The 14,572-nt window shown below is 44.0% G+C and overlaps 1 long non-coding RNA gene across 2 annotated transcripts; it reads left to right on the top strand.

Annotated features, from left to right (window-relative positions):
• Positions 1 to 9,573: 9,573 nt before the first annotated feature.
• LOC117251240 (uncharacterized) lies at positions 9,574 to 10,930 on the top strand. 2 transcript variants are annotated; one of them, XR_013493223.1, is made up of 4 exons: positions 9,574 to 10,076; positions 10,153 to 10,343; positions 10,473 to 10,675; positions 10,805 to 10,930. It is a non-coding gene; the product is annotated as an uncharacterized LOC117251240 (long non-coding RNA). The 2 variants fall into 2 exon arrangements; XR_013493222.1 differs by having other exon boundaries at positions 9,574 to 10,343.
• Positions 10,931 to 14,572: the final 3,642 nt, after the last annotated feature.

The raw sequence follows: 14,572 nt of genomic DNA, 5'->3' as shown, positions 1-14,572 counted from the left end.
AGTAGAACTGTCAATTATATACTGTATATCTACTAATAAAGCTCAAAATATATGTATGGAATTGGAGGATGTAGTTTAAGATGTAAGTACTGGCATCAATATTTGGTCTAAAAAATACTCCTCCCAGACTGCAGCTCAATATAATGTATAATTCTATTGGCATGGGAAACAGATTGAATAGTTTCCAGTTTTCATATTTGTGATTTAAGCAATTTAAGCATGATCCAAGGTAGAAATTAACATGAAATATTAGATAGTGTTTATTTATATCTATATATACATATACAGTACAGGCCAAAAGTTTGGACACACCTTCTCATTCAATGCGTTTTCTTTATTTTCATGACTATTTACATTGTAGATTCTCACTGAAGGCATCAAAACTATGAATGAACACATGTGGAGTTATGTACTTAACAAAAAAAGGTGAAATAACTGAAAACATGTTTTATATTCTAGTTTCTTCAAAATAGCCACCCTTTGCTCTGATTACTGCTTTGCACACTCTTGGCATTCTCTCCATGAGCTTCAAGAGGTAGTCACCTGAAATGGTTTCCACTTCACAGGTGTGCCTTATCAGGGTTAATTAGTGGAATTTCTTGCTTTATCAATGGGGTTGGGACCATCAGTTGTGTTGCGCAGAAGTCAAGTTAATACACAGCCGACAGCCCTATTGGACAACTGTTAAAATTCATATTATGGCAAGAACCAATCAGCTAACTAAAGAAAAACGAGTGGCCATCATTACTTTAAGAAATGAAGGTCAGTCAGTCCGGAAAATTGCAAAAACTTTAAATGTGTCCCCAAGTGGAGTCGCAAAAACCATCAAGCGCTACAACGAAACTGGCACACATGAGGACCGACCCAGGAAAGGAAGACCAAGAGTCACCTCTGCTTCTGAGGATAAGTTCATCCGAGTCACCAGCCTCAGAAATCGCAAGTTAACAGCAGCTCAGATCAGAGACCAGATGAATGCCACACAGAGTTCTAGCAGCAGACCCATCTCTAGAACAACTGTTAAGAGGAGACTGCGCGAATCAGGCCTTCATGGTCAAATAGCTGCTAGGAAACCACTGCTAAGGAGAGGCAACAAGCAGAAGAGATTTGTTTGGGCCAAGAAACACAAGGAATGGACATTAGACCAGTGGAAATCTGTGCTTTGGTCTGATGAGTCCAAATCTGAGATCTTTGGTTCTAACCGCCGTGTCTTTGTGAGACGCAGAAAAGGTGAACGGATGGATTCCACATGCCTGGTTCCCACTGTGAAGCATGGAGGAGGAGGTGTGATGGTGTGGGGGTGTTTTGCTGGTGACACTGTTGGGGATTTATTCAAAATTGAAGGCACACTGAACCAGCATGGCTACCACAGCATCCTGCAGCGACATGCCATCCCATCCGGTTTGCGTTTAGTTGGACGATCATTTATTTTTCAACAGGACAATGACCCCAAACACACCTCCAGGCTGTGTAAGGGCTATTTGACCAAGAAGGAGAGTGAGTGAGTGCTGCGGCAGATGACCTGGCCTCCACAGTCACCGGACCTGAACCCAATCGAGATGGTTTGGGGTGAGCTGGACCGCAGAGTGAAGGCAAAGGGGCCAACAAGTGCTAAACACCTCTGGGAACTCCTTCAAGACTGTTGGAAAACCATTTCAGGTGACTACCTCTTGAAGCTCATGGAGAGAATGCCAAGAGTGTGCAAAGCAGTAATCAGAGCAAAGGGTGGCTATTTTGAAGAAACTAGAATATAAAACATGTTTTCAGTTATTTCACCTTTTTTTGTTAAGTACATAACTCCACATGTGTTCATTCATAGTTTTGATGCCTTCAGTGAGAATCTATAATGTAAATAGTCATGAAAATAAAGAAAACGCATTGAATGAGAAGGTGTGTCCAAACTTTTGGCCTGTACTGTACATATACAGTACAGGCCAAAAGTTTGGACACACCTTCTCATTCAATGCGTTTTCTTTATTTTCATGACTATTTACATTGTAGATTCTCACTGAAGGCATCAAAACTATGAATGAACACATGTGGAGTTATGTACTTAACAAAAAAAGGTGAAATAACTGAAAACATGTTTTATATTCTAGTTTCTTCAAAATAGCCACCCTTTGCTCTGATTACTGCTTTGCACACTCTTGGCATTCTCTTGATGAGCTTCAAGAGGTAGTCACCTGAAATGGTTTTCCAACAGTCTTGAAGGAGTTCCCAGAGGTGTTTAGCACTTGTTGACCCCTTTGCCTTCACTCTGCGGTCCAGCTCACCCCAAACCATCTCGATTGGGTTCAGGTCCGGTGACTGTGGAGGCCAGGTCATCTGCCGCAGCACTCCATCACTCTCCTTCTTGGTCAAATAGCCCTTACACAGCCTGGAGGTGTGTTTGGGGTCATTGTCCTGTTGAAAAATAAATGATCGTCCAACTAAACGCAAACCAGATGGGATGGCATGTCGCTGCAGGATGCTGTGGTAGCCATGCTGGTTCAGTGTGCCTTCAATTTTGAATAAATCCCCAACAGTGTCACCAGCAAAACACCCCCACACCATCACACCTCCTCCTCCATGCTTCACAGTGGGAACCAGGCATGTGGAATCCATCCGTTCACCTTTTCTGCGTCTCACAAAGACACGGCGGTTGGAACCAAAGATCTCAAATTTGGACTCATCAGACCAAAGCACAGATTTCCACTGGTCTAATGTCCATTCCTTGTGTTTCTTGGCCCAAACAAATCTCTTCTGCTTGTTGCCTCTCCTTAGCAGTGGTTTCCTAGCAGCTATTTGACCATGAAGGCCTGATTCGCGCAGTCTCCTCTTAACAGTTGTTCTAGAGATGGGTCTGCTGCTAGAACTCTGTGTGGCATTCATCTGGTCTCTGATCTGAGCTGCTGTTAACTTGCCATTTCTGAGGCTGGTGACTCGGATGAACTTATCCTCAGAAGCAGAGGTGACTCTTGGTCTTCCTTTCCTGGGTCGGTCCTCATGTGTGCCAGTTTCGTTGTAGCGCTTGATGGTTTTTGCGACTCCACTTGGGGACACATTTAAAGTTTTTGCAATTTTCCGGACTGACTGACCTTCATTTCTTAAAGTAATGATGGCCACTCATTTTTCTTTAGTTAGCTGATTGGTTCTTGCCATAATATGAATTTTAACAGTTGTCCAATAGGGCTGTCGGCTGTGTATTAACCTGACTTCTGCACAACACAACTGATGGTCCCAACCCCATTGATAAAGCAAGAAATTCCACTAATTAACCCTGATATGGCACACCTGTGAAGTGGAAACCATTTCAGGTGACTACCTCTTGAAGCTCATGGAGAGAATGCCAAGAGTGTGCAAAGCAGTAATCAGAGCAAAGGGTGGCTATTTTGAAGAAACTAGAATATAAAACATGTTTTCAGTTATTTAACCTTTTTTTGTTAAGTACATAACTCCACATGTGTTCATTCATAGTTTTGATGCCTTCAGTGAGAATCTACAATGTAAATAGTCATGAAAATAAAGAAAACACATTGAATGAGAAGGTGTGTCCAAACTTTTGGCCTGTACTGTATATATATATATATATATATATATGTATATATATGTATATATACATCTATCTATCTATCTATCATGCAAATTGGGCGCAATGTATTTTGTCCGGGTGGAGTTGCCGTAGTGAGGTAGATGTGTGACGTCACAGGCAGTCGCAGGCCCCTGAGCTGTTCTGGCGAGAAGGGTCTAGCTGCAGCCGCGGTACAAACCACGCCCCCTACAAACTACGCCCAGCGTCCAGCGTCAGGACCAGAAATAAACTTTTTGTGAGTCTTCTAAAAGACTTCGGCATTTTCGACATTTGATTACCGCTGTGACAACAGTAAGTGACAGAATTTATCAATGTCTGAATACACGAGTCACATATGTTTGCCATTTTACTAGCCGCCTTTATCAATATGTATAAATATCTCACGCAAATTACCTAATGTTACCTTTGTGGATGGGCTGTTTTAATTTTTTCCAAATTAGCCGTTAGCAGTTGACTATGATGCTCAGGTTAACCTAGCGTTAACTTGCTAGCTAGCCGGCTAGCATGAAATGAATGAACGTGAAATGAGGATTTAATGTTTTGCTATCGTTCAGTCCACTCGGTTTATACTTTTACTAATTGTTTACTTTTACTGTGTTATGTAGATGCTCGATGACCTGGAGAGAGAGGTCATCCTGGAGCTATTAAAGTTTAAATTCTCCAATATTGAAGACGTGGAAGTTTTCAGAAGAGATTTCTGACCGATGAGGGTATCTGGCATACTGTGAATGTTAAATGGAGGACTAATATTGTTCAATAAAAGGCAACAGAATAAAAATTTGTCACTTTATGTGTTTTCATATTAATGTTTTTGTAATCAAGCACCTAATAATTTATTTTCATTATACCATGAAAAACACAGGTAAGTTAGTGCATTTTAAGAAAATAAATAGTTTTAACTATTCCTCTCCTCCACACATGCTGACATTGTTATATTTAAAGAAACATTGTGTAACATTTTCAGTTGTTTATTGGCAAAAATCGATGTCTGCATTCATAAATATGCCATCATTGGTGTATTATTACCTCCACAAATAATCTGACTCATTCTCGTAAAAGGAGAATTTCGGATTTGTTTGTACGCTGTGTGGGTGAGTCGCCTGGGGGGTTCCATAATGTTTTGCCATCTTGAGAATACATCAGCAAGGGACATAACAGCCCCGCCTTCAGCGTTTTTGTTGAGAGCCGGGCCAACCTGTCAACAGCATAACTTTTACACTTTTACAAAATCTGATTATGGTCAAATTATGCTTTAATTTTTGAATGTTTTGGTGTATCTAAATGACAAATCAGGACAGTAACTTTCTGAATTGGTCTACTGGGGTGAGCTAGCTGCAATATAATCCCCCAGGGCAATGCCTCATTAAAGGCTCTCTAAGTCTTCCTAAGCTTGAAAAGTTTTTGTCACATACAGCAAACATCTCACGATCCACTAGCTACATGTCCTCTGAATATGCCGTGAAAAAGTTCATTCTCTGTAGGCAGCCCAGGCTCCGCTAATGGCAACAAAAACATTTTTGCCCAGGCTGCACCAACCAGCCAGCACGAGACCAGTGAAAGCAAGCACACACACACATGAACGTGGTGCCCATGTCTCACGGTCTTGCGCAAGCGTGCACACGTGAACATGGTGCCCAGAGAGGCAGTTAGAACTACAGGCTACAATGAGGCTAAAAGGTGAGCTAGCTCCGTTGTGTTTGATAACATTGTTGAACGTAACAGAAGTGAAGTGTTTTTGTTGCCATTTGCAGAGCCTGGGCTGCCTACAGAGACCGGACTTTTTCACAGCATATTCAGAGGACATGTAGCTAGCGGATCATGAGGAGATGTTTGCTGTATGTGCCAATATTACTTGCGAATTCTACCAAACACTTTGAAGCCAAGCAGAAAGACAAATGATGTCCAGAAGCCCAACAAATGGCAGTAGCCCATCAGCCCAGGGCCTTCATTTATAAAGGCTGCCTACGCACAAAAGAAGGCGTATGCCACTTTTAAGCAAAGTTTGGGATTTATAAAAAACAAACTTGACAGGAGAATGTCCTCCACGCAAACTCTGACCCTGCCGTACGCACATAAACTGGAGAAATAAGAAACTGCGACTCCGATGGCAGAAGGATGAAACGCAAGAAAAAGTGTTAAAGTGATACTATTGTGTGTAAAATAAATCAAAATATGACCTCTCACGGATGATATGAAGAGCTAATTTGTAAAAAATAAATACAGCCGTTTTTACAGTACATAATCTCCTGTGTGATTAATACTCCTTGGAGTGCGCACGTAACACATGATTCAGGATGATAAATAAAGACGGCGATAATCTGTCATTATCTCACACACACACACACACACACACACACACACACAGCTGTATCTCGTCAGACAATTAAGATATTAAGATATAAAAAGGCATGCACTCACAATGTGTAAAGACGCACAATGGCTTATTTGGCACTGCTTGAGGATGTGACGGACGGGAGACTTCGGAGGGAGCGGCTCTTTAGGGACCAGCAAGATCCATTGGCCCATGATGACGAGTGGCTCATGAGCCGGTTTTGACTGCCACGCGCTGTGATCGTGGACCTCTGTGATACGCTGGGCCCGGCACTACAGAGGAGCACCCACAGGAACCACGCCGTGCCAGTCCCTCTGCAGGTAACAATACCCAGTTTCCTGGCAACCGGCACCTTCCAGAGGGAACTGGCTGACAGGTGGGGGATATCCCAGCCTACCTTCAGCCGCATTATGCCAGACATGTTAGGAGGTATCATTGGTTTGTCACAACGGTACATTAACTTTCTTTACACGGTGGGTGAACAGGCAAACAAAAAAATGCAATTTGCAGCAATGTCCAGTTTCCCCAATGTAATTGGGGCTATTGACTGCACTCATATTGCAATAAGGGCACCAAGTGAGAATGAACCTGCTTTTATTAACCGTAAGCATGTTCATTCCATAAACGTTCAAATCATTTGTGATGCAATGTTAATCGGCCCTAAACCTAAACTAGATTATAATTCATTTGAAAGCCTCGTTCTTAGTCTTTTACATCCGACCTGGAAAACCTTGCAGCCACTTTTATTTGTTATAGTGTACCGTGCTCCTGGCCCGTATTCTGAATTTGTATCTGAATTCTCAGAGTTTTTATCCAGTTTAGTTCTTAAATCAGATAAAGTTATTATTGTAGGCGATTTTAACATTCATGTCGACGTTAATAATGACTCCCTGGCTACTGCGTTTATCTCATTATTAGACTCCATTGGCTTCAGTCAGGGTGTACATGAACCCACTCATTGTTTTAACCATACCCTCAATCTAGTTCTGACGTATGGAATTGAAATTGATAACCTAAAAGTCTTTCCACAGTATCCCTCGCTATCGGATCATTATCTGATTACTTTTGATTTCTTTTTACTCGATTACACACCACTCAGCAACAGTTACTATACTAGATGTTTATCAGATAGTGCCGTCGTTAAATTCAATACCAAGTCCCTCAGTAACAGAGGTTTCCTGTACCGACTTTGATCATTTTGTCGATAGCGCCGTAGGCTCGCTGCGAACAACACTTGACTCTGTAGCTCCTCTTAAAATGAAGTTAAAAAAGCAAAGAAAGTTCGCTCCTTGGTATAACTCTCAAACACGTAAGTTAAAACAAATATCGCGAAAATTTGAAAGGAATTGGTGATTAACCAAACTGGAAGAATCTCGTTTAATCTGGACAGACAGTCTCAAAACTTATAAGAGGGGCCTCTGCAATGCCAGAGCAAACTATTACTCAGCATTAATAGAAGACAATAAGAACAACCCCAGGTTTCTTTTCAGCACTGTAGCCAGGCTGACTGAGAGTCAAAGCTCTATTGAGCCTTGTATTCCTTTAGCCCTTAGCAGTAATGATTTTATGAGCTTTTTTAATGACAAAATTCTAACTATTAGAGGCAAAATTCATGACCTCCTGTCCTCAGATAGTACCTATCTAACCTCAAACACAGCTGTAAGACCTAATATATATTTAGATTGTTTCTCCCCAATTTCTCTTCAAGAATTGACCGCAGTGATTTCTTCATCTAAATCATCAACGTGTCTCTTAGACCCCATCCCAACTAGGCTACTTAAGGAGGTCTTTCCTTTAGTTAACACTCATATATTAGATATGATCAATATATCCTTATTAACAGGCTATGTACCACAGTCTTTTAAGGTAGCTGTAATTAAACCTCTCCTAAAAAAGCCCACCCTGGATCCAGAGGTGTTAGCCAACTATAGACCAATATCTAATCTTCCCTTTCTGTCAAAGATCCTTGAGAAAGTAGTCGCAGACCAGCTGTGTGATTTTCTCCATGATAATAATTTATTTGAGGAATTTCAGTCAGGATTTAGAGTGCATCATAGCACTGAGACAGCACTAGTTAAAATTACAAATGACCTTCTGATTGCTTCAGACAAAGGACTCGTCTCTGTACTTGTTTTATTAGATCTTAGTGCGGCGTTTGACACAATTGACCATCAAATTCTACTGCAGAGACTGGATCACTTAATTGGCCTAAAAGGTTCTGCACTGAGCTGGTTTAAATCTTATTTATCTGATCGTTTTCAGTTTGTTGACGTTCATAATGAATCATCCTTACGTACCAAAGTTTGTTTTGGAGTTCCGCAAGGTTCTGTGCTCGGACCAATCCTATTTACTCTATATATGCTTCCTTTAGGTAACATCATTAGAAATCACTCTATAAATTTCCATTGTTATGCGGATGATACTCAGTTGTATTTATCGATGAAGCCAGAAGAAAGTAATCAATTAACTAAACTCCATAACTGCCTTAAAGACATAAAAACCTTTCCTGATGTTAAATTCAGACAAAACTGAAGTTATTGATCTTGGCCCCAAACAACTCAGAGACTCTTTATCTGATGACATAGTTTCTCTAGATGGCATTGCTCTGGCCTCTAGCACTACCGTAAGAAACCTCAGAGTAATATTTGATCAAGAATTGTCTTTTAATTCTCATTTAAAACAAACCTCACGGACTGCATTTTTTCATCTGCGTAATATTGTGAAAATTAGGCCTATCCTGACCCAAAAAGATGCAGAAAAATTGGTCCACGCTTTTGTTACCTCTAGGCTGGATTACTGTAACTCTCTATTATCAGGTAGCTCTAGTAAGTCCTTAAAAACTCTCCAGCTAATTCAGAATACAGCAGCACGTGTACTAACAGGAACTAAGAAACGAGATCATATTTCTCCTGTTTTAGCTTCGTTGCACTGGCTCCCTGTAAAATCCAGAATTGAATTTAAAATCCTACTGTTAACTTATAAAGCTCTAAATGGTCAAGCTCCATTATATCTTAGAGAGCTCATAGTGCCATATTATCCCACCAGAACACTGCGCTCTGAGAACGCAGGGTTACTCGTGGTCCCTAAAGTCTCCAAAAGTAGATCAGGAGCCAGAGCCTTCAGCTATCAGGCTCCTCTCCTGTGGAATCATCTTCCTGTTACGGTCTGGGAGGCAGACACCGTCTCCACATTTAAGACTAGACTTAAGACTTTCCTCTTTGATAAAGCTTATAGTTAGGGCTGGCTCAGGCTTGCTCTGTACCAGCCCCTAGTTAGGCTGACTTAGGCCTAGTCTGCCGGAGGACCCCCCCCTATAATACACCGGGCACCTTCTCTCCTTCTCTCTCTCTCTCTCTCTCTCTCATATTCTATTACTGCATCTTGCTAACTCGGCCATTTTGGATGTCACTAACTCGGCTTCTTCTCCGGAGCCTTTGTGCTCCACTGTCTCTCAGATTAACTCATATCGCAGCGGTGCCTGGACAGCGTGACGTGTGTGGTTGTGCTGCTGCCGTGGTCCTGCCAGATGCCTCCTGCTGCTGCTGCCATCATTAGTCATTAGTCATACTTCTACTGTTATTATACACATATGACTATTGTCACACATGTATACTGCCAGATATTAATACATACTTTCAACATATTGTACCACAGTAGCCAGAACTATAACTATAATATTATTACTTTCAATAATGTTGTTGTAAGCTACTGTCATTACCTGCATCTCTCTCTCTCTCTCTCTCTCTCTCTCTCTCTCTCTCTCTCTCTCTGTCTCATTGTGTCATGCGGATTACTGTTAATTTATTATGCTGATCTGTTCTGTACGACATCTATTGCATGTCTGTCCTTCCTGGAAGAGGGATCCCTCCTCAGTTGCTCTTCCTGAGATTTCTACCGTTTTTTTTCCCCGTTAAAGGGTTTTTTTTGGGGAGTTTTTCCTTATCCGCTGCGAGGGTCATAAGGACAGAGGGATGTCGTATGCTGTAAAGCCCTGTGAGGCAAATTGTGATTTGTGATATTGGGCTTTTTAAATAAAATTGAATTGAAATTGAAACATGGTGCTAACAAATGTAGTGGCTCGTTGTCCTGGGTCTACCCAGGATTCGTTCATTTTAAGGAACAGCAGTGTGGGGCGCAGACTGGAGGCTGGAGCTGTGCAGGATGGCTGGCTTCTAGGTAAGGATTGTTCATGTTGAAATATTGCAATTAAACTCTACTGCACTACCTAATCCACCATTCTCTGACCTTGCAGGTGACAGTGGATATCCCCTTAAACGAGGGCTGCTTACCCCGTTTCAAAACCCACAGAGCGCAGAGGAACGCCGTTACAACATGCGTCACAGCCAGACGCGCGCTGTTGTGGAGCAGGCCATCGGGCTGCTGAAAGGCAGGTGGCGGTGCCTCGATGCCACAGGAGGGCGTTTGTGTTACACACCTGCAAAGGTGTGTAAAGATTGTGTATTATTTCCATTTCCTAGAGAGACTGTTTAGATCTTTTCAATTAAAAAAAAAAAGACATCACCAAAATGTTAGGCTGTTAAACCTTTGCATTAAACTATTTTTGTCCTGCAGGTGTGCAAGATTGTGAGGGCTTGTGCTGTGCTACACAACATGGCACAGAGGGAGAATGTGCCACCACCACCACCTGAGGCCAATGTCATCCCTGACCCTGACCCCCCCCCCCCCCCCCCCCCCCCCCCCGTGTGTGAGCAAAATGCTGCTGCTGTGCGCCAGCGTCTGGAGGTGATGCAATGCATATAAAAAACACACAAGAGGTACAGAAATTATTTTTTATTTACCAACTGTTTAAGTGTGTCATTTATGGCTGTTAAGACAATTTTGATGTCCCGCAACTCGTTGGCCACCTCGTTAATTGCAGTGATTGTGTCCCTCTGCACTTGCAGGACTGCATCTGTCAGGACACGGCCGCTGCGGGAGGGCGCACGAGGTGCTGTGGCGTCTCCGTCTCCAGCCACAGGTGGAGCACCACTGCTGGAACACCCGGGGTCTGCAAAGACAAATTATTCAACTTTAAATAAATTCAACTTTTGTGAATGACGTCTCAATTGTGTTTGTACTGTACATGTTCATTTTACTGTAATTTCAAACAAGACACACACTTACCTGCATCATCCGGTGCTTCTGGCACAGTTGGTGCTTCTGGCGCATCTGTGTCCCCCTCCACCTCCATCACCACGCCACTTAAGTGGGACTGCCGATTATCCCCGCCAGCTTCTCGTCTGTGGGGGTCAGCTCCGGTGTCCCCTTTCCCCCACCAGTCGCACATACACTTCTTCTGTGTAGGGCCAGGCGCTTTTTTGCCTCCACTTTTATGTCTGACCATTTCTTCTTAATTTCGGCCGCAGTCCGGCCCTCTGAGGCAACGTTGTTGACAGCATCTGCCATATGCTGCCACTCGTCCGCCTTTTTAGCATTAGTAATGCCCATGCTGTGCCCACCAAACAACACAGTTTTTCTTTTTTCCACCTCATCTACAAGAATTTCCACTTCACATTGCATGAAATTTCGTTTCTTTGCTCTTTTCCCCTTTTGGGACGTCTTCAGCCTCGGTATGAATGAATATGTATCAAGGGTGTTCCCCCAACCTTTTATAGCCACATATGGGCGGGGCAAGGCGCTCCCTCAGGTGCGCCAACTTTAGAGTTGATTGTGATTTATAACTGGAAACAGGTGTAGGATGTGCGTGTGCACTGTGTTATAAATCAGGTAGTTTTTGTGCTCACACATTTCCTGTGTTTCCTCCATACGCCGTTTGTAGTGATCTTTCCTACGCACAGTTTTATAAATGAGGCCCCAGAACAGGAAGAGAGGCCAACACCCGCCCCCAAGGCCAGCTTTGACCATCATATCTCTAAATGTTGAAGGACTGTCTGCAACCAAAGAAGAACTTGTTGCCAAACTCTGCAGAGAACATCATTGTGATATTCTCTGCCTTCAAGAAACCCACCGTGGACCCAAACACCCCCGCCCTGGAGTGGAAGGCATGACCAACCTCATAGAAAGACCACATGAGAAACATGGCAGCATCATGCTTGCAAAAAATGGGACAATCATCGAATCAACATCAAAGAGCGATGAAAACAACACTGAGGTCCTAACCGCTGAGCTCAGAGAAATTACCATCACCTCCGTCTACAAACCACCTCCCACACCTTTCCTGATGCCAGAAATACCATCATCTGGGAAACCAAGGATAGTGATTGGAGACTTCAACAGCCACAGCTCACAATGGGGATACGCTGGTGGAGATGCAGTGGAAGCATAGGCCGAAACCAACCAGCTCTACCTGATCCATGATGCCAAACAACCAAAGTCCTTTAACAGCGGGCAATGGAAAGCCGGCTACAACCCTGATATCATGTTTGTCAGCCATAGCATCTCTGGATTGAGCAAGAAGCTGGTTCTGGAGCCACTGCCAAAAACCCAACACCGCCCTATTGGCCTTACAGTCAATACTGCAGTTACCCCAGCCACAGTTCCTTTCCGGAGAAGATTCAACTTTGGGAAAGCAAACTGGCCTGGCTTCCAAGAAGATCTTGAACGGAAGATCGCCCATCTTCCAGCGGACCCCAAAAACTATGAAATCTTTACCAAGCTAGTGCACCAGGCAGCCTGGAAGAACATCCCAAGAGGCTGCCACACTCAATACATCCCCAGTCTTGACGCTCCAAGCAGCGAACTATATGAGCAATACCAACAGCTCTACGAATCTGACCCCTTTGCTGAAAGCACCGTCGAAGTAGGTGAGAGACTCATGACCTCCCTATCAGAATGCCACCAGCGGAAATGGCAAACTCTACTGGAGACAACTGATATGGCAAAAAACAGCAAAAAGGCATGGAGCCTCATCAGAAAAATCAGCAATGACCCATCAACACCAACACAGCAACAGTATAAGACCACGGCTAACCAAGTTGCGCATCAGTTGCTGCTCAATGGGAAATCCACCGCCAAACAGCCAAGACTAAAGGTAGCCCGACTTCAGCACTCCCAGAACACCAGACTAACTGAGCCATTCTCCCTTGAAGAGCTCAATATCAGCATCAAAGCCCTTAAGATTGGCAAAGCCATCGGCCTGGACAATATCTTCACAGAGGAGATCAAGTACTTTGGACCTCTGACACAGAAGTGGGTCCTCGAGATGATGAACAACTGCATGCTGACAAGAAACATCCCAAAGATCTGGAGGAAAACCAGAATCATCGCTCTTCTAAAACCCAGCAAAGATCCAGCACATGCAAAGAGCTTCCGCCCAATTTCCTTGCTATGCCACCCATACAAGCTGTTTGAGCGCCTGATCCTCAACAGGCTTGCCCCATTCGTTGAACCAGCAATCATCCCTCAACAAGCTGGATTCCGACCTGGCAAATCCACAACAAGTCAACTTCTGAATCTTACACAGCACATTGAAGACAGGTTCCAGAAAGGACTGGTGACAGGAGCCGTCTTTGTTGATCTGTCTGCTGCGTATGACACTGAACCACCGCCTCCTCCTGAAAAAGTTCTTGGAGAATACCAAAGACCTGGCATTCACTTCTATGTTGTCCTTAACAACAAGCAAAGTCGCTGGCGACGACAACGGAACGGCTTGCCTCAAGGTAGTGTGCTGGCTCCACTACTATATAACATCTACACCAATGACCAGCCAATGGACCAGAACACTGAGTGGTTCATCTACGCTGACGACCTCTGTGTAACATCCCAAGAGAGTATGTTTGAAGCTGTAGAAGCAAATCTCACCTCAGCCCTAGATGAGCTACACCTCTACTATGAGCGCAACCACCTACACGCAAACCCTGCGAAGACCCAAGCCTGCTCGTTCCATCTCAGGAACCGGGAAGCAAACAGACCCCTTAACATCACATGGTCTGGAACACCCCTTGAGCACTGCCCCAACCCTGTCTACCTTGGTGTAACACTGGATCGCACTCTCTCCTATAAGGAACATGTCAGAAACACCAAACTGAAAGTTAACTCCCGAAATAACATCCTCCGGAAGCTGACAACTCCAAATGGGGAGCCACAGCACATACATTAAGATCTACTGCTCTGGCCCTGTGCTACTCCTCTGCGGAGTATGCGTGTCCTGTGTGGGAGAGATCATCCCACGCCAAGAAACTAGACCCAGCGTTGAATGACACCTGCCGCTCAATCACTGGCTGGTTGAAGCCCATCAACATAAGCAACCTGCACCTCCTCTCTGGCATTGCCCCTGCTGATGTGAGACGGGGAGCCGCCAGCTGAGTAGAGATGACCAAGGCCACCAGTGATGAATGCCACCTCCTCTACAGACGTGTGCCCCCGGCCCAATGGCTGAAGTCCAGGAGAAGCTTTCTCAGCCATGTCCACGGGAAGAAACCAGACTCCAACTATGGACAAAAAGGCTTGAGGATGACCCCCCTCCTATTGACATGGGTATCCCTCCTTCTGAAGCCCTCCCCCCGGGCTCAGAAGCACCATGGGTCCAGTGGAAGACGCTCAACCACCTGAGAACAGGAACAGAGCGATCAAAAGCTGCCATGGCCAGATGGGGCTATGAAACTGGCCAAACCACCTGTGAATGTGGAGAAGAGGACCATACAATGCAGCACTGCCTTGTCTGCCCCCTACTACCCAACCAGTGCAGCTCAAAGGATCGTGCAGTGTTCAAT

This window comes from Epinephelus lanceolatus, chromosome 14 (genome assembly GCF_041903045.1).
Source record: "Epinephelus lanceolatus isolate andai-2023 chromosome 14, ASM4190304v1, whole genome shotgun sequence".
Classification (NCBI taxonomy): Eukaryota; Metazoa; Chordata; class Actinopteri; order Perciformes; family Serranidae; genus Epinephelus; species Epinephelus lanceolatus.
The sequence above is the reverse complement of the archived record's forward strand: the minus strand, read 5'-3'. Positions and strand labels throughout refer to the sequence as shown.